Source organism: Leucopleurus acutus (assembly GCF_964270905.1).
Source record: "Leucopleurus acutus genome assembly, chromosome: 9".
NCBI classification, from domain to species: domain Eukaryota; kingdom Metazoa; phylum Chordata; class Mammalia; order Artiodactyla; family Delphinidae; genus Leucopleurus; species Leucopleurus acutus.
Window position 1 is genome coordinate 75,742,908 of NC_139144.1, and position 19,313 is coordinate 75,762,220.

Consider the following 19,313-nt stretch of genomic DNA (forward strand, 5'->3'; position numbering starts at 1 on the left):
GAGCAGGAGTTTGATGCCATACTTTCAACAGTCATAGTCCATGGCCTCTCAGGTCGGTATATAGATGGTGGTAAGAGAGTGTACGTGTGTTTTTATGTACAAAAAGGGAAGTTGTGTTGACTGAATTAGGAATCATAGGGTGAGGAATTCTTTTATATTTCCCCACTTAAAAATTATGAATTAAGAGATTAAGTATTTCAATGTAGCAAATTGCCCCCTATTGAAAGAAATGGGCAAAAGTCCACTATTTCAGAAGAGAAATATATTATTTATCCAAAATTTGAATTTGGAATTAGAATGTATATCCACTGTGCATTTGGAAGGAGGAGGCAAGAAACTCAAAACTTTAAAAGCAACTTTATGAGGCAGACAGGATTCCTTTGGGATTTCATATTAAACTATTTTCAGTAGGGAGTACAAATATTTTGTACAAAATGCTAAGAAACACCCTTAAAACATCTCCTAATAGGGTCATAAGTGGCCTGTTGAAATGAACAGAAACCAATTTGCCCCTATGCTTGTAATATTATTACTGTACATGAAAAGTCAGTAGTTATTGCTTTTTTTTTTTTTTTCTCTGATTAAACAATAGCCTGGGCTTCCCTGGTGGAGCAGTGGTTGGGAGTCCGCCTGCCGATGCAGGGGACACGGGCTTGTGCCCTGGTCCGGGAAGATCCCACATGCCGCGGAGTGCCTGGGCCCGTGAGCCATGTCCGCTGAGCCTGTGCCTCCAGAGCCTGTCCTCCGCAATGGGAGCGGGCACAACAGTGAGAGGCCCGCGTACCGCAAAAAAACCCCCCAAAAAACCAAAAAATACCCAATAGCCTACTTTGGGTCAATAAATGTAGATGTTGTGACAAAGTAATTTTGATAAGACTTACACTTTAATTAATGATGCAAAAATACATTTTTGGTCTTAATCCATCAGAATGGCAATTTATTTCTAAGATTAGCTTTCCCTTTCCTTATGTATTATTTTAAGTGGTTGTTGCCTTTTGTACTTATTTACATTTCTTGTAGCATGTAATTCATTGCTAAACTTAAATATTTGTAGGTTGATTGCCCTTTTTCACCTAAAGAAAATAATGAAAGAATTACGACATTTGTAGAGAGAAATAATATTGCATTCTAACCACTTAATTGTACTCTCCTACACTTTGGGGTACTTAAGTATCAAGTCTAAAGTTGTGGATTGGGACTTCCCTGGTGGTCCAGTGGTTAAGACTTCGCCTTCCAATGCAGGGGGTGCGTGTTTGATCCCTGGTCAGGAGCTAAGATCCCACATGCCTCAGGGCCAAAAAACATAAAACAGAAGCAATATTGTAATAAATTCAATAAAGACTTTAAAAATGGTCGACATCAAAAAGTCTTAAAAAAAAAGGAATAAAGTTGTGGATTGAATGTAATACTTTTCTGTCTGTAGGAGGCATAAAACTAGACAGGCCAACTCTAAAAACAAAACCTCCCCACCCTCTATTCACTGCGGCTCCTCTTCCCCTGTGAGGTGTCTATCCTTCTTCACACCTTCAAGAGTGTCTGGCTGAGCTGTGACAGGGCGAGAGAGAGTCATGGGCATATACACACTAACAAACGTAGTAAGGTAGATAGCTAGTGGGAAGCAGCCGCATGGCACAGGGATATTGGCTCGGTGCTTTGTGACAGCCTGGAGGGGTGGGATAGGGAGGGTGGGAGGGAGGGAGACGCAACAGGGAAGACATATGGGAACATATGTTTATGTATGACTGATTCACTTTGTTATAAAGCAGAAACTAACACACCATTGTAAAGCAATTATACCCCAATAAAGATGTTAAAAAATAATAATAATAATAAAATAATTCTAACTCTTCCATCCCAAAAAAAAAAAAAAGAGTGTCTGGCGACTGCTATCACAATTTGCTCACTGAACAGGCTCAGTCATTATTATCTTAGTGAAAATTTAAATTGCTGTATATTCTCTCCTTAAAGGATTTATATTTTAAGCCTAACATGACATGGGAAGTATCATCTCCCCACTCTTGAAAAAACATTTGAACATCAGATATTAAGAAGAAATATTAGTGAAAGTAGAGAAGAAGCCTTGAGAAGACTATTTATGCATCCCAAATGACACAAATCTATGCATAGCTAGTCCCAAAATAAACTTCTACAAATTTCATGAAATAATAAATGAATCTGAGGTGCTTGAATAATAGAATACTAGAACCAGATGGCATCTAAGAATTTATTGTCTATTTCACTCCACCCAAGGTGTAAGAACATTAACAGATGGTCAATAACTTATACCACCTCTTTTGGCTTTCTTAAAATTAAAACAGCTAGATTTCAGAAACTTCTTGGCAAGCTGCTATTCAACTGCAGAAATGCATCTGCTCAGACACCCAAAAATAAACACGTTTCCCAAAGGAATCAAATATGTTCTACAAAATCCTGTTCTGTTCATAGAATATGGTAAGCATGAATTTCATTACAAGTTAATGATGGTGCTGAGATCCTTTTTGCCAGATTAAGAGGTATTGAATGTAGTAGGTGATGGTTCAAAATAGGAACAGAGAGTTGTGCACTAAGAGGTATGCTCCAATCCTGCATGTTTCCTGGCATCAGATTTCAGAACATTAAGAAATAATATTGCACAAGACAACTTCATTTCATAATTTTAAGTTATTGTTCTCATTATACATGAAATCTGCCATTATACTTAAACACAATATCCAATGGAGTAAATCTGGACCAAATATATTCTTTAACTGACAGAGCCAATGGGGTGAGAAAACCACTCCCTGAGTTTCAGGCACATTGACATACTAAGTACTCTCAGTCAGGGATCTGAGATGCTGAAATTTAGCAAAACATGGGACAAAAGGAGTTTTTGAGAACAATTCATTAGTCTGTATGCTTTCTGTATGGTATAATACATTTGCAATGCTTCTTAAAATGTAACAATTCTACAAACTTTTATTTTATTTTTATACACAGTCATTCAATTTCAAATTTACTCAGTAGATGATATTACTGCACACATATCAGAATTTGACATATAAACTTTCAGTCCTTTAGACAGATTGATAACCTTGGTAATCTCTATCCTGTTTAATACTTCCTTGCTTTCTCTGCTTTTGGACATTCTCATGACTCACTTAATGGAGAAAAGATTACATTAATATTCAGTGATATACAACCAAGCATTTAAAGTAATCTCTAATCTGGAAAGAAAACAGAAGACATCTTGAAATCTAATACAATATTAATGCTATATTTACTAAAATATGTGGATGTTAATTATAGGCAGAGGTTAATTTCCAAAAATGAAGCAGTTTTACTGTGCCACACTCAATACTGATATGAACATAGATTTTATGTTTTAAGACTCAATTTGATTATTTTGTGAATTTCACCATTTTAAGGAGATTTCCTCATGATCCTGATTCTAACTCAAAATATTCCTTCTCACTACTCTTTTTTGGTATGCCACTAACTCCCTTTCCCCAAAACGGTGAGCAAAATAATAAATGAATAAAAACTTAAATTAAAAAAAATTTTACAAAGCTTTTTGTACTTCAAATGGCTCTTACAAAACTTTTAGATAATTCAACTGCAGACTAATCAGAAACACATGGGACTGGATTCCCTCTGAGATTTACAATCAGGGTGAAAGGACTTGGCAACCTGCAGTGGTTTAACAATAAAAAATCAAGAATATTCAACTTCATAAGTTTCTAAATTTCTTCCCAATTCACTTACATTTAAGAGGGAAGTATGTACTGGAAGCTTGAATTATGAAAACTGCCTGGTTATCTGATCTGGTATTCTCATGCACTAGCACCTTACCTACCACCCAACAACTTAAAATTATCGTCTCAATCAAGACGACTTAAAGTCAAAAAGAGAGCCTAAAATGGGATGTATGGTCATTCCACTTACATCTCACATCTGTTCTGAGTCTATTCTGACTCTTGGAACCTGAAGCAAAAAATACCATGCTTTTTTATTTTTATGATGCTCTCAGTTTTCTGCCAGAAATGTTCTGATGTGTGTGCTCATTATTTTCTGAGGTACACACTACCCCATTAGGCATGCAGTGGTGGACCAAACAGCCTCCTTTCTTCCACGCCTGGAGTTTACATTCTGGTGGGCATTTCATGGGACTGGTATCTGTAGAAGGTGTATTGGGAAGCATAGCTTGGGGTGGGGTAATGAGCCAGCATTGCACAGGATGAAGATACAGTAAAGGCTCAGGGAAGGAAAAGATCTGCAGTGGTCTAGGTAGGAAGTAATGAGGATATAAACCAGAAACATGGAAGAGGAAACGAACAAGTGGAATCACAGATGAGAGAGTTTAAATATAAAATCAGCAGGATTGGGTAGCAGCTTGACTTTGGGAATCAAAGATGAATTTCACTGGGAAAATTGTTGTACTGATTAAAATACAAGAAGCCTGGGAAAGATAGTAATGAGTTTAGGTTTGTGTATTAGTTTAATATGCAGTGTAACAAATTCCTATAAACTTGGTAATTTAAAATAATATACCTTTATTATCTCATAGTTTCTGTGGATCAGCAGTCTGCACATGACTTAGATGGAGTCTCTGCTCAGGAGCTCACAAGGCTGTAATCAAGGTGTTGACTGGGCTGTTTTCTCCTCTGGAGGCCTGACGGGGAAGATCCACTTTTCCAAGCCTTTTCAGGTTTCTGGCAGTATTTGTTTCTTTGTGGCTGAATAACTGAGGGTCCCAGTTTCTTACTGGTTGTTAGCTGTGTGCTGCCTTCAGGTCTTAGAAGGAGTTCCTTGTCACATGGCCTTCTCCACAGGGAATTCACAACATGACTGTTTGCTTCTTCAGAGCCAATGGAAGGCCCTCCACCTCAGTCTTGCACAACATAGCTTAATTCAGGCAGCGATATTAAGCCATATAACTTAATCAAAAGAGTGAAATCCCATTGCCTTTGCCATATTTTATTGGTTAGGAGCAAGCCACGAGTTCTCCCAATGTTCAAAAAGAGAGGATAATAGGAGAGCAGGACTCACTGGAAGCCACCTTAGGGTGCGTCTGCCACAGTTCAGATGCGTTGTGTTGGAGGTGTTAGAGGAGCCTTCTGATGAAAAAGTCACCATAAACTGGACAGTGTGCATCTGAAAAGTTCTGTCCTTAGTGAACTTTTGATAGCAATTTGAATTAAACTACTACATCCCATAATCCTCCTTTATCCAGCTTGTGCTGGATGTCTATACGATCAAGAGGACTAATCCTTACTATGACAATAAAAAATGAAATAATATTTGTCAGGTGGTGATGAAAATATAACTTAGAAAGGTATGTATGGTGTCACTCAGACAGGGCTAGAAAGCGTGGAGATACATGTTTATTCCTTAAAGCCAAAGATAAAATAATTTAATTTCCTAATCTGAAAAGCTCCATAGCACATAAATTGGCAGCTTCTCTGCCAAATATCTCTTGGAAGAAGATGTAATACCTCCCACTACACTTTAGCTCCTGAGCCAATTTCCATCTAACACACAGAAGTTAATTCTGGTCATTTCTCAGCAAAATCTTGACCTTTGAATATCACTGGAAAATTGAAGGGAGATTTAGAAACAGAGACAATATGCTAAAAATTGGTGCTGCATTACCACCCACTCCCTTTGTTTCCTTCTTCTCCTAAGTGACTAAATAAAATGAGCATAGATCATCTATATCTTGGATTTAAGTGACCAAATCTATCAACAAATCAATAACATCACTTGTGCATAAATTTATAGCTTTACTCTCCCTATATTTCACTTCTGGTAGGTTTGGCCAACAGACACTCTGTTCCCTAAAGGCAGAAAGTAGAACAAAAGATCATAGTATTCCACAAAGAAAAAAAATAAATCAAATAACTCTGTAAGGAAGAATTTCCTTCTGCATAAATTTTGAGTTACATGACACAATCATGGGTTTTAAAAAAAAGCTGCTTCAGAGCTACATTTTAAAAATGTAGATATAAAACCTAGAAAAGCATACCATAACCTGGGGAGATACTTGGGACATATAAGACAAAGGATTGTTTTGTTTGTTTTTTTTTAATAATTAAAGAGTCTTTAAAATCAGTAATATAAAGATTAACACAATAATAGGAGAATAAATAAAAGATATGAAGAAACACAATGACTAATATGCTTATGAAAAGAAAGGCTCAACCTTATTCGAAATTAAAGATGTAAATTAAAGCAATGAACTATTTTAATATATCTAATAACCAAATTAATATACCCAAGCGAGAGTACACAAAAATTAGTACTTTTAAGTATCTGGAGATGGCATAAGTTGACACAAACTTTCTGGAAGACAATTTCAACAAATATCAAAAGTTCTAAAATGTAATGATTCTCTGTACCAGGAATTCTATTTCTAGGAATTACTCATAAGGGGGATCAAATGGGACTGAGCTCCAAGTATTTTTATCACAGTTTGTTTATAAAAGACGAAAATGCGGATAAACGAATATTCAATAATAAGGGGTTACTAAAGTAAGTTATGGTATAGTCACACCTTAAAATACTATTAGCCTGCAATAGACAGTTTTAGCCTGTTCCCACTCTATGCCCCATTCTCTCCTCTCAGAACCACTACCAGCCTCACACCACCCACAGGAGCATTTGTGCCACATAACCCAATGCACCCACCCACTCTGCCTGTATCCATAGCTAGTAAGATGTAGATACACCCAACTAACCCAATCAAATTTGTTCTCTTAAAAGTTTAGAATTGGAATTAAGAGCCTCTAGTAAATCTGTACTTCACTTAAATGGAAGACCTGTGAACTCCGGTAGAGGGGACATTTACACAGAGAAGGAGAGAAAGCAGCCTCCAGAGAAGAACAATGAAGCAGAGAAGCAGAGAAAAGCAAGGTGGGGAGAGGCAGTGTTGGGTGCATGCTGGGGCCAAGGCCATGCATCAAACCCCAGTGTTCTTGTATCCTTGACGGAATCCAAAGAAGGAGCTCATTTTTGGAGACCCCCTCACCTTCTATTTCTTAGCCCTTCCTCCCCACATTTTCCTTGTTTTCATTTAGGTGTTGTATATATTTGCCATTAGGGTTTCCTGAGAAAGGCTTCCAAATAGCACCCTAATTTCCTTTTGGGAGGCTGACCAGACTCCAGAACCCAGCACCAACAGTTGTTGTGTTGGTGACAGGGTAATCTAGCTGCACACAACTCACTATAGAAGCTGAACCTGACAGACACCACCTCTCCCCTTCCCTAGTAAAGGCAGAGAATAGACTCCCACCTAAGCTCAGCCCTCTCCCTGGCCTTTGAATCTTAAATCATGGCATCCTACCTGCACTTCATGCTTTCCACATTTTGGTACTCTGTCACCCTGGGATCCAGCTTACTCTCATACTTATTGCTCAGCCTCCCCCTAGTTTTCTGGGACCTCAATAGCCTTCCAAAGTATTTCCTTTGATTAAATTAGCCAGAGCCAGTTTTATGGGAATATTTCAAAATATGTTAATATGTGCTTTTCTTTCTTACATTTCCTTGTATTTGATGCCCTCCCCCCTTCAGCTAGTGGAACCTTGGCCATTATCTTAGGGAGGCTTGGAATTAAAACAGGAATGTAAGATGAAAAGGTATCCATGTTCAGCTTTTGATTTCCAAAATTAGATTTTTGAATCCCCAGTGATATGTATGTATATTTTTTGGCTGTGCCATGTGGCTTCTGGAATCATAGTTTCCCAACCAGGGATTGAACCCAGGCCACAGCAGTGAAAGCGCTGTGTCCTAACCACTGGATTGCCAGGGAATAACCCCCAGTGATATTCTTGAAACTGAGGCTTTGTGTAAAGGGATAAGATTTTTCTAAATCCCCTAAACTCCAATTCCCATATAAGCATATAGACTTAATAGACGCTAATCCTAGAGTTTTATTAGAACTCTAGAGAGGTGACAAAGTATATTATTGCAAGGGATATATTCAATATGAAGAGGGAAAGGAAGAAAGTCTTTGCCATGAAAAGAAAGCACACACCTCAGAGGGAACGCAGTTAAGCTGAGGAGGTGCCTGTCAGAACAAGAACAGTCACACTGCCATCCCTGTGCCTCGGCCAAAGGGAGAGAACCAGGAAACTCAAAATGTCCATTGAAAGCTGAAATAGGTTAAATGAAAGGTTGATGCTCTGCTTCTCTGTCAACAGGCCAAAGAGGTGTATAGCAGGGACTGCAGAGGGAGACATTCAACCCTCGATGACATACCCAAGAGGGTGCCCCAATCCTCCCTCAGCCTATGCATGGCATGCCAGAGACCCAGCAGCTCCTGTGTGGCCAGTGGGGGAATGTAGAGATGTCACAGGGCCTGGAAGGGACTCTGGATTGGGAAAAAGAGACCACATAGTATAGGAACCTCACAAGTTGAGACAACTGGCAGGAACAAAGACATTAGAAGTCAGTACCAGCGAAATATTCAACAAGTTCGGGTAGAACCAGCCATACTGCAGAGGACACGAGCACAGAACCCTTGGGGACCAGACCAACCTCTCTGTAGCAAAGAACACAAAAAAATATGGAAAACGGTGGCCCCAAATCTTGCCAAGTGATGACAGATAAAACCTCCACTTGCACATTGGGAAGAAGGGTGAGGAGGAGAGAGCTTTTGCTAGCAGAAGACACAGTCAAAACTGGGTTCTAAATTGTTGAAAATGAGAGTATTTCCTCAAAAGAGTCTGAGATATCTATACTTGAAAAGGAATTGAATCTCTACCTGGAATTGAATCTTGTGAGCAAGGTGAAATCAGCTAAGGAAAATAAGGGAAGTTACAAAATATTTTGCACATACAGATTATAGAGAACACATTTAATTCCTGCTATACTTATAATCAAGTATACTCAGTAAGACAATAGAAAAATAAGAGATGTGTGTGTGTGGTTATAGGTAGTTAAAAGCCAATATCAAAAAAGAGAATACAGATGCAATTGGGTTCTTTTCTGTTTCTAAGATTCCTACTTCTGTACCTGTACCCTAAACTTTGTCTTCTCCGTCTGCTCTCAGATCTTGTTTCCTCTACTATAACTTACTCTGATACAGAAGGAGAAGAATATAAAATGAATCTAGGGTTCATTATTTAAATAGATAAAAGAAGAAATATAAGTGCTAATATGACTCATGTCTTCAACTATCTCAAGTCATATGATTAGAGAGAAGATAAGCTCGAAGAAAATATCAAAATGTTCATAAAGTTCACTGTGTAGTATATTCTGCAGAATGAAGAAAATGGGAATAAAAATAGGGTACGAATAAAAATTTGTAGTAAGCCAAGCCACCATGGTTGCTGAAACAGTGACTAATGGGACACTGGTAGTGACAACACACAACCCTAGGTAATGTATTAGAGGAAGAGTGCTGAAAGCAAACTGTGGGGTGTATATAAAAATTATCTGCTGAAGGGATGAAGCTAAGATAAAATCAGCTAAATTCAATATTCATACATCAGCTGGTTCACATATCAGCCAGTCCCCTGAAGTCACACCACATTGGTTACCAGTGTTGGGAGACAATTCTGTACGGGTCTCTCAATTTTCTCCATGTCTTGTGAGTAGTGGCACCGACTGACTTTATCTTTTCCAGAATGTTTGTACGGTTAACAGCCTTGGAAGATGGAGACAGGTCTCCCTTTGGATCACAGAGCACCTTTGCTAACTGTCTATTATAATAAAGAGAGTGTCTCTCCCCCAGAGCAAAAGTCAGGCGAATTTGATTACTTCCCATTAAGAGTTAAGTTCACTAAGGTTGGAGTTTTTCAGCTGTGACAGATAACCACTGCATAAACAGCATCCACCTAGGCCTCTTTATATCAAACCCATGGGAATCTCAGGCAAGGGAGAATCAATGCAAACATCTCATGCTGCCTGCTGTGCCATAACAATGTCCTTTCTCTGAACCAGAAGCTTTGTGTCTTCTGCCAGCATCATGGAACTGTGGCAGGCTAACTTGTTAACATGCAAGTAAAGTAACATCCCAGAGCCTTCATGGTACCTGATAATCAGCTCTTCCTGGGTGAAAGACACATGCATGTCATTATGAAAGGCTTTGATCTGCAGTGTTCAAAATTTTGCCCAGTAGGAGGTTCCAGCATCATCTGAGTAATACATAGTACTGAGAAAATAGTTACTAAAGGAAGAAGAAAATAATACATTTCATTAAACAGTCTCAACCTTTTCAAAGAAATGAACGAAAAGGTCTTAATTGGTGGACTACAAAAATCTTAGAATCTCTGTCATCAATACCAATTCAGGGAAGAAGAAATCTGAAAGACAGTGACATTCATACTGACATATTTGATAACAGAAAAAATATTGAACTATTTTTCTCTCCCCCTTCTTAAATTTATACTCTTTTGGCCCTTAGTAAAAGCACTTTAGATTTTTTTAAATGATACTATTAATCTCCAGATTTTTGAAAATAATAGAATCGTGTTGTTCTATTATAGCAGCAATTGATAGTCCATTTTTTTCAGACACTTAAACCTATGGAAGAAATAAGCCTTATTATTTTCACTTGTATTTGATAAATGTGGATGCAATGAAAGTTATATAATTCCTGATTATACATATCCCATCAGGCCAATTAAACACCAGTAATGTAAATTACTTCCTGATCCAAACACATCTCTTTATGTCATTGAGATTGAAACAGTCAGTGAAGGCTTTAAGCTAAATTACATTTGAACTGTTTATGGCCAGGTACCAATTTAAGAATCATTTTGCTTTGTCTGCAATGGTAATTGTCAAGAAAAAAAGAGTATACTTCAGTAACAATTTAGTTAAGCACTCCAAATCCAAAGTAATTCCAAGAATTAATATCTATACTCAAACCAACAAGTATATCTTTAAAAGTTTTGTAGAATGTTTCACTTGGGTGAGGGTTTTATGATTAGGGGTGGGTGGGTAGGGGAGGAAGGAAGAGGGACTGCCTCACTACAAACTGATAACAAGGCTGTTAAAATCACCCTTATCGATGGCCTTTGCACTTAACTTGTTTAGAAATAAAAGAAAAAGCATTTCTGTGATCACAGCATTTTGTCTTTTCTAGCTTGGCAGGTCACCTTGTTCTAGTGGATAGAAACTGAGTCAATGTGGGAAGAACCAGAATTTGGACAAATCTCATCAAACATTCACACAGAAGAAAGAGAATGTACTGCAACTGGAGTTGCTTTAAAATTTTTTATGTTCAATTTAAGTCAAGGGTTCTATGTTATGAAGGCAGAGCTTCAAATCTCTAATAGAAAAACAGAAATAGAATATTATCTGAAATTTCTGATTGGATTTGTGGTCTTCTAATAAGATTTTAACTTTAAAGGAATCAGACAGCATTATCGAAAAGGATCCATCAGTGTCTGCATGCTCCTACCTATGGTTTAATCACTTCCCTCCATACATGCATATATTAAACAAATTCAAATGGTATGAAAGATAAGTTACATTTTCTATTCAACACCCTCCCACTTTTCCCACACTCCCTACCCCTTTCCTCCATCCCCATTTTTGCACAGATACTGAGCATAGGAAGAAAAGACTAATGAATATGGGAAGGGAGGGAGGTAGATTAATCCTATACTGTTTTTTAAAATCTCCATTACAACCAATTTTTAATTTTAAGTCAGATGATGCTTCATAAGACATAGGCAAGCACTGAGATTGGCACAGAAATTAAATGTTAAATTAAATTATATTATTAAATTATATTAAATTATAGATTTTAAGGAAAGCTTTTTGCTTTTCTTCCTCTAACTTACTTCTCTTCACATTTAGTGTCTTTCAATAGCTTTTTCTGCAGGATACATTTTTAACTACTATATTGTTCAATTTGAAAAAGAGTTCAGGGTGAGGAAGATTACAGCTGAGGCATTCACAAGGATTTCCTGTTTTGGGTGGCTCTTTCTTCCTCCATGATAATGTGTTTTTGATATTTTTAAAAAGCTGCCTGTGTGTTTTAATATTATTCTATCTTCCCTGCCCCTTAAGAAACCATGTTGGGTAGGGGAAGAGAGACAGTTTGAGTGCGGGCTCTTTCCCTATCCTTATCAGTGACCTAAGACAAGCTTAACCTAAGACAAGCTTCTCAGTGACCTAAGACAAGCTTCTCAGTGACCTAAGACAAGCTTAACCTAAGACAAGCTTCTTAACTCACTCAACTCTATCAATGAAATGGAAATAGTAAGGCCTGCCCTGAATTGTCACATAATTTTGGTGAGGCTCAAATAAAATGTATATGTTTAATATTTTGAAGAATCACTATGTAATAAGATCTTGAAGTGTTCGTAGTAAGTTATATCTGAAATAGATAAATTCACCAATATCCAAAGGGAAAAAAGTGTTCTATACCCCGTGGGAAATATGATCCATTGATAATTTGTCCACAAAGTTATAATACAAAAATAGTACCCCATGCCTCAACTTCATCAGGGTCAAAAAAACATGAGGTATAGTAAATCTCAAGTGATTTGGGATCTATTTGATTTTTGTACCATTTGCATATGCCCCTCTACAAAGTCACTGGCAACTGGGTGACTGTTGATGATGTGAAAAAAACCAGACTGATGTCCCCTCCCCCCCATTCTCCGCTTCCATTATTATTATCAAATAATATATTGATAAAGATAATTGAATCATATTAAACATTCTAAGGGTTTATTTGAGCAAAAAAGGATTCCAATGAGGCAGCACCAAATTGGACGTGATTACAAGCACTCCCCGACAGGACCCAGGGGAATGAATTACATAGAGAAAGTGCAGAAGCAAAGAAAGGAAATTATTGATTGACTATAACTTAAAGCCTAGTTGGCTGGCTGTGACTGGTTGTCCTTAGTATTTTGATTCCATCACCTCAAGGCATTTACTGGCTTAGATTTTGATTTGCACATGTAGGCCGCCATGGCATTAGAGCCACCTCAGGTCCAATGGCCTCCTTGTTTAACTAATTTAACAACATACATATATAGAACAAATTCAAATGGAATTAAAAGAAAAGTTACATTTCCTGGCTTAGCTGCTGCCACTTATCCCACTTTCCAGAGTTTCTGTTTTTAGTTCTGATGGATTCCTCTGTGTTCTCTACTCTGACTGATATGTTCATACTTCAGCAAACACACTGCTCCTCATCTGTCCTTTCTCCTGAGTTTTGTTTTATGCACACATATATACACAAATACACACACGCACACACACCCACACACACACACACACACACACACACACACACACACACACAATCTTTTAACCTTTCTATAGTTCAATAATTGTTAAATAATATTCCAAACCTCTATTCCTTGTTTCAACTTTAGGCCCTGCATATTGTCTCAACACTGCCTTCACCTCCATTGCTCCTTCTCTCTATCCCTATAGCATCTTTACTTTCAGCAAGGATTTTAAGTTAGGGCTGCTGTGCTGTTGCCTCCTTTGAGGATGGTGCCTCTTAGAGTTTGGCAGTGCACAGCCCATGTGGATTCACATAGGTGCCCCAAGCATATTTACATTTTATTGTTGCATATCTATAATGAATCTTTAAAGCCTTGTCTATAGGTGATTCATTGAAGCTGGAAAACAATAAGCAGCATTTACAATGTCATGATTTTAGCAATATTATTTACTATAGAAGTGAATAGTATGCTCTTTCTCTGTGTATTCTTTTGAAGTCTTTAAATTTCTGAAATTTTACTCGGATAAGTCCAGGTGGGGCTTTTTATCATTGATCCCATTTAGCACTTTGTGGCCTTTTTCAAATTTCAGACTTGTGTCTTTTTCAACTCTGGATAATTTCCCTCTATTACATCCTTGATCATTTTCATTCTTCTGTTTTCTCTGTTCACTCTTTCTAGAACTTCTAATAGGTGCTCACTGTCCTAAACTGGTTCTCTATATTTAACTTTTATATTTCTTTTGCTCTATATTCTGAGATATTTAACTGACTTTATCTTCTACTATTTCCTTTCACTTTTTACATTTGGGTAATTGATTCCAAAATCTCTTGCTTATTCCCTAAGTGCTCATCCTCTATAGCAAACTAAGCTTATTTTATGTTTGCAATGTCTAGTACGATATTCCTGAAGATACAAATAATAATTTTAATTTTTTCACTTGTTTTGTTACCTTTGTAGCCAATTACTCTGTTTTTTCATTTGTATTATGCCTTTTGCCTTATTGATTTTCCTTAATAATTGTTGGTCCACAGTTGGCCATTCATACTGGCTGACAAGAAACTAAATTAGTATATATAGTTGGTATGAGTTTCTTCAGGAGTTCTGTCTCTCCATCGTTTGTAGTGTCTATACCTTAGTAGGGAATGGGGGAGAAAGTGATGCAAGTTGAGTTCCCTATCATCCCACATTTTGTTCTGAAGTGCCAAAATCCATATTAGAAGCTGTAGGACTTGGGATGATTGGTCAATTTCTTTGGAGATCAGTCCTCTGATTTAGATAGGGGCTGAAGGGGATGGGTTAAAAGCTTCCAATTTTTTGCATACTAAAATACTTTTTTGTCATAATTTAGTGCATTAAATAAATACACATTCTAAATGGAATATACTGTACATTTGATGAAACACATATAGCATTCATCAAGGTAAAAATAATACATAGCCATGGAGTAGAAAGATGGCACACATTAAAAAAAATTCCACATTTGGTAAGACTTGCAACACAGTTAGCTGTTCCATGGATAGCCCTTCAATTAATTACTCTTTCCCAATTCTGCCTGGCAGAACAGCTGCTGAAGGGTCAGGAAAATTTACAGAGACCTGTCAGAAAGAAGGGCTACAGCCTGGAGGCTACCTTCTCTACTGCAAGTTGTATCCTGATTCCAGCTCCATTCTGATTCATCTATCAGTAAGTATTTAGATCCTCTGCCTTGGAATGTGTTCAAACTTCTGGATCTATTCACGAACACCCTTCCATCCTAAGTGATTTTCTCTTCAGGTTAATGGAATAAGAAAATGGGACACGGGGTGGGGGAAGAGGTAAATTACTTTCTCATACATTCTATTTTAAACTGAATTTTATCCCACTCTTTTTTGGTAAAATTAAAAGGAATAATTTTTTCCAAAGTAGCATAAAGAGATGACTTTGATTAATCATCCAAACTGGGTCACTTTGAGAGTGACTGGGTTCTATTAATAATGATGCCTAGTTAACAGGCATGCTCCAGGACTGATCTGGATAAACCAGGATGCATGGTCACCCTACACAGGTAAGCCTAACTAGGTGCAGGATCAGTTGCAAAAAGACTTTAGTCCAAAGAAGAGAAAAAAAATGAGACGAGAGAAGTATGCTGTTCTGTGAGGAGATATAAAATACCCACCTGGGTACCTTGGGCATGATGCAACCAGGATACCTTACAGGTAATGAATAGAGTTACAATCAAGTAGAACAGCTTAGAGAACAGTATCCCTTTTGTTATCTCAGTGGACAGCAGAAACTTTTCTGGGATATTATGTTTCAAGAGCAATAATAGGGTTAAGTCAAGTGGTAGCATTATGGTAAGGGCAGTGATTCTCAACTGAAGTTAATTTGCCTTCTCTTCTACCTCTCTCTCTCTCTCTCTCTCTCTCACACACACACACGGAACATTTGTCAATGTAGGAAGATATTTTTGGTTGTAAGTACAAGGAGATGCTGCCGGCATCTATGGGTAGAGGCCAGAGATGTTGCTAAACATCCTAAAATGCATAAGATAGCCCCCACAATACAAAGAAGTTTTCAGTCAAAAATACCAATAATGCTGAGGTGAGAAACCCTGGATTCGGGTTAGAAAAACCCCTGGACAGAGCTTGCAGAAGAAGGCATTGAGTATGTCACTTGGGAGTAACAAGTAACTACAGGACTTGTTAGCTTTCTTTTCTCTGATATGACTTCCTTCTGATATTTTGTCACATTGGTTAAACCCCCAAATATGGAAGCTGATGACAATTTCCCGGACTGACTGACCAGTGAAGAGATTTTTTCTCCCAGACTTTTAAGTAGGAACTCAACCCAATGAAAGAGTAATACCCATATAAATTAATCACAGTCCCTCTGCTCCAGGCATCTCCAACACAAGGGTCACACATACAAACATTCATTCCATAACATTTGAGTCATTTCTAAGAGTATATTTGCAACTTTAAGTTGAGTGCTTTGTTTCTACAGAATTATGATTTCTGAGTAATTGATACATTAACTTTAACTTAAAATTCAACCACAAATCTATAGTAGAAATACCTGCTACAAAGTGAAGAGATATAATTTATGAGAATTGGTGAGTGTGTTGCTTTTTAATATAGAATGAAGCTTTATCTGTTCTGGCAGAGTTAGTTTATCAAGTTATTAATAATTATTCTAACACTTGAAATTCAAGTCTTTTATCTCTCAGTATTTTAATATTCTATGTAAAAGTTGTAAATGAGAATTTTTTTGTTTGTTTTTCATTCTTTGGCTTTCATGGCAACAATTCATTCTGGACCAATTAAATATTGAAAAGAGTTGAAATTAGTTACAAAGAGAATAACAATAATGATTTCATTTACCATTTTTGACCATTTGGAAAATGATTAGTATCTTAATCCATTAGAGCTGCTATAACAAAATATCACAGGCTGAGTAGCTTATAAACAACAGAAATTTATTTCTCATGGCTCTGGAGGCTGGAAGTCCAAGAAGAGGGTGTCAGCATAATCAGGTGAGGGTCCTCTTCAGGGATGCAGACTTCTCATTGCATCCTCACGTGGTGAAAAAGGCTAGGGATGTCTCTGGAGCTTCTTTTACAAGGCACTAATCACATTCATGAGGCACTCTACTCTCATGATTTAAGCACCTCCCAAGGGTCCACATCCAATATCACCATTTTTAGGGGTTAGGATTCCAACATATGAATTTTTGAAGGACACAAATATTCAAACCATAGCAACTAGGTTCTCAACTACCAACACAAGAGCTAAGGAAATATAGAATATTGATGTATACAAATGGCAGGAAAAAAAGAATGCTCATAAAAGAGAGACACTCATTTCCATAGTCTCTGTGTGACTTCTCTGCAAGGTTTAATGGCAGAAACTATAGGAGAAGGAAATATGTTTTATGTTACTAATTCTTTGAGCAATGAAAACCTTTGACTTCCTAAGCTCTGTTTATTTTAACAAATTTTGACAGTAATCTTCCTGTGTTCCAAATAAAAAACACAAGTCATAGCTTAATTTTCCTTGATAGCAGTGGTCCATAACTTTATCTGTCTTTTTCTGCACTATGTTATAATGCAGAACACAATTCTGTACCTACTTTCCAGTCTTAGGCTTTTCCCTCGCTATCAAGTGGTTAGTTCTCATTCTGCCAGAATGCCTGCCTTTAATTTGCTTCTAATCTTTTCTGGGCTTGGAAAACAGATAACTGAGCTAGCTAAGAGTTATATGTAAGATATGTTAGATTCAAGGCAGCAAAATTTAGAACAAAGGCCTAGACTTAGGCTCTGAGCTTCCCAACAGCCATTCTGGTGTGCAGTAGCCTTTCTTCTCCTACATCCATGTTCAGAGCTACATTACGGCTGTACAAATTCTGACTTCTTAATAAATGAGAAAGAAGCCATAGTCCTTCTCAGGTTCATTGTTCCATTTCTCTGGACAACTACAACTTGGGTTTTAGAGTGGGGGTGATAAGTCACTGCCACCATTCACTCTACACAAAGGAAAATTTGTAATTGGCTTAGCTTCTCCCCAGACAGTCCTGTGACCCATTACCATGTTTCCTGCCTGCATGCCCCTCCTGCACACCACAGCTGGTCACTCTGAACATGGAAACTCTCCAGGGCTCAAGAAGAATAGCTAACAAGAGTTCAGTGGCAGTGGCAGACTTCACCACCACATGTGGACATCCGCTCTTGCAGAATGAGAAGAAAGTAAATCAATAAAGGTAACATGGCAATTTAGAAACTAAAATAATATTTCAGTTTTTGTTTTAATTAGTTTTAATTCATTGAAGAGCAAAAAACATGAAAAGAAGGGAAGTTCTGTCAGCAGGTCAAATTATGCTGGCTGCCATGACTCACTAGACAGGTGTCTTTGTTATGGAAATAACTGTTTAATAGGCATTGTTTATGATAGAGTCTGAAAAAGAACAAATTACCTATAGAAGGAAAAGTATATGAAAGATAATCCTGAGGCTCTATGCTAGAAAGATATATTGTGATATCTACAACAGTTGTTTAGAGAGGATTTTTCATGAGAAAAATTAAAAGTTAACTTGAGGGAATCTCCAACATGGTCTCAGCGAGCATGTGACATAGAGTGTGCATGATACGTGTATCATGGGATTATGAGTTCAATAGTCATATTGGTTGCAGTTGTTCAGTTTGAATTCCTCTGGTTGAATCTCCAGTAACTTTAGATGTGTTTGGAATAGATGGTCTTTGCAGCAATAAGGACCTAATTGATGAAGGCCTTGTGTTTTCTTTTTCACCAAATCTATTTAAGTATAAGTCCTGTCAATTGTGCCTTTTCAAATTCTTTCAGTCTATATCCTCTTCTCTACTGCACTATCATTGCCTTAGGTCAGACCCTCATCATTTCTTCCCTGGACTACAGCCAATATCTTTCTAATAGGTCTCTTCGCCTTCAGTCTCACCAATCAGTCTTTGTTCCACATATCACCAGAATGATCTAGGTAACAGGAAAATCTAATCATTAAAATTCTCTAATGTGTCCGCACTTCTTTAGGAAAATTCCAAATCCTTAACAAAAATGTAATGCTATTCCTGATTTAGTTTCTTCCAACATCACTAGAGTCACTTCTTGTCCTCCACTCCCCCCACCCCATGTACCTTATATTTCAGTAACACAGAACTATTTGCCACTCCTTCAATGCCACATATTCTCTTACCTTTATGCCCAGTTGTTTGTCTCCTTCTTTTCTCCACCCCCACATCTTGAAACAGGTTCTCTTCCACTTCCCAAAGAGACTCAAAGTTGTCTCCTCCAGGATACCTTTCCTAACACTACATCTTCCCATCCCAGACTGCCTGGCTCCATCCAGAATGGCTTAGGTATCCAACTACATTTCCCCACAACACCGTGGATATGATTCTTATCAGATAGGATGCTTTTCATGTTTACTTCTCCACTCCCTCCCCACCAAGAAGAAAGTTTTCTGAGGATCATGATAGTATTTTAATGCTTGTATTTTCAGAAAAAGTCCATTGTAATGTAGATAACTCAAAAATTTTTGTTGCAAGAAAAATGAAGTCAGGGAGTGAAGGATGGAGGAAGGAAGGACAGGAAAGAAAGAAAGCATGGAAGAGAGGATGGGAGAGAGGGAGAGAAG

General features: G+C 37.6%; 1 protein-coding gene across 2 annotated transcripts in view; it reads right to left on the reverse strand.

The window, feature by feature from the left end:
* The window catches only part of TFEC (transcription factor EC), a 675,276-nt gene that overhangs the window by 380,160 nt on the left and 275,803 nt on the right, over positions 1-19,313 (reverse strand). The gene's annotated exons all lie outside the window — the stretch shown is intronic.